Raw genomic sequence first — 2,100 nt, 5'->3', positions numbered from 1 at the left:
GGGAAGCTGTGCTTATCACAGCAGCAGAGGTCTCTGAAGATATGGCTGTGGCACAAGATAAGGGGAACAGGGACTTTAGTGCTTCAGTTCTTCCGCCAGTATCCACTGAAAATCCACATCGGTGATAGCTCTGGAGTCAAAACAGAGGATGAAAGTACTTCTGGGGTTGAAACAGAGAGCGGAGTCCAAGCATGAGGTCTTAGAGGGCAGGAAAGTTCCATCGAGCCCCAATGATAAGACCCCTTTCTGCCAACTACCTCAACACTAACAGACTCAACCAAATGATGGGCTCTTGGGCTTTGTTCCCCTAGAAACAGGTGCTGAGTCAAAGATCTAAGTGCAAGTAGTTTATTTAGGAGGTGACTGCAGGTAAGGGAGGTGGGGAAAGAGACACGACTGGCATTGTTATGCAGATTGCCTCTGTGGGTAACTGGAGCTTGACACCCCTGGGGAACTCTGGGAGTCAAGGTCAGAGTTATCCTACCCAGAGGGCAGGGGATCTGGGGTATTTGTACACCGACTTCCATCTGCCATGGGCAAGGGAGGCCTTCCAGGAGGAGTTAGTATGATAGCACTTCCAGCTTGGAGTGTACACAAAGGAACTCAAATGGCCACACACACACACACAGAAATTTTCAGGTAGAGATAAGATGCTCCCAGCTGGATGTTGGGGTGCTGTGTACCCCAATGGTGAGGACAAGAGCAGGGCACCGATAGAAGGAGAAATTCAGAGGCTGACAACCCTTCTCCTACCAGGAAGTACCCTGGACAGCTCCTTTCCTCCCTCTGCTAACCCAGCCCTGACTCGAGGTGGTCATCTTCCTCCAGTCCATGGACCAGCCTCCAGGACCTCTGAATCTTCCCAGCCACCCTACCAGGTTCCTCTCCTCCTGCTGCTCAGAAAAGACTCTCACAGTAGCCGCTATCAGAACTGTCCTCTGCGTGAAGGCAGAGATGGACAAATTGACTCACAGTTAAGTGTTCCGGACTGAAGGAGTAACTGGAGCTTGACACCCCTTTCAGTCAAGAAGACGTGGGCTCCCCCTAGACCGTGTACTGAGTTGGGGGTGCTGTGTAGTGGAAACAGTGTCCCCCGTCTATGGGATGCTAAATGGAATTTCTCCCTGAAGTATTAATGCCCAGGCTGTATAGAAGTCTCTGCCAACTCTACCTGCCTTGAATTCTGAGTACCTTTGGTGACCTACCATTCTAGACAGCTGGCAGAAAGGGCTTCATGAGCCCCCTGTGGTCAGGTTGCTTTTCAGTGGGTTAGTGGGGGATACAAACACATCACGATGATTTCAATGCTCTGACATGTTACCGGAGCTGGATTTTCTCCCTACCTTTACCCCAACCTTGGTGAATGAGCCACCCAGAGCGGCCGCTCTCCAGAAACTAAAATGCTCAACAGACCTCAGATGCCTAGGGAGAAGGGTCTGCAGAGTTGGGCTTTCTGGCAATGTCACTCATATAATACACAGAAATCTCTTCTCTTGGCAGGAGGAGGGTTCTTTGGGCATCCCTTCCCACAAACCAAATGGCTCTCCTTTCCTCTGTGTAATACTGAGCATCTATTTGAGATTCTCTTACAGAAAGGGGCCCACTGGTTTTCATCCATAGGTGATCAAACTGAAACTAAGATTCTGTAGTGTTCTACCAGGGGGCCTGGGTGGGAATATCTAGTAATTAAGAATAAATCCCCCTGAGTGCACATCTGAGCTGACCACTTACTGGGCATGGCCTCGTGCCGTTTCCCTCAGTGTACTGAGTCCCACCGGATGGTGCTGTGAGGATTGAATGTGTCCTCGTGCGCTTAACGTGTGTGGTGCTCAGTCATGCAGCGTAAACAAGGTGGGTCCCTATTCTGCATAAGTCCTAGCCCGCTGAAGTAGACGATGTGGATCGCGTGGTCACACAAATTATTACGCAATCACAAATGTGTACTGTGCTCACAAGGAAGGCAGCATGGCTCTGGGAGAACTGTTTCACAGAAAAGTGTTTGTCTCATTCAAGCTCTTCTCCTGATACTTCGGCAGACTGAGGCATTTAATCTGGAAAAATCCTGGCTCAAGGTCATGCAAGGTGTGCCAGGCAGGATGA

This window comes from Pteropus vampyrus, unplaced genomic scaffold, assembly GCF_000151845.1.
Source record: "Pteropus vampyrus isolate Shadow unplaced genomic scaffold, Pvam_2.0 Scaffold40, whole genome shotgun sequence".
Taxonomy (NCBI): domain Eukaryota; kingdom Metazoa; phylum Chordata; class Mammalia; order Chiroptera; family Pteropodidae; genus Pteropus; species Pteropus vampyrus.
This window is presented reverse-complemented; position numbering follows the sequence as displayed.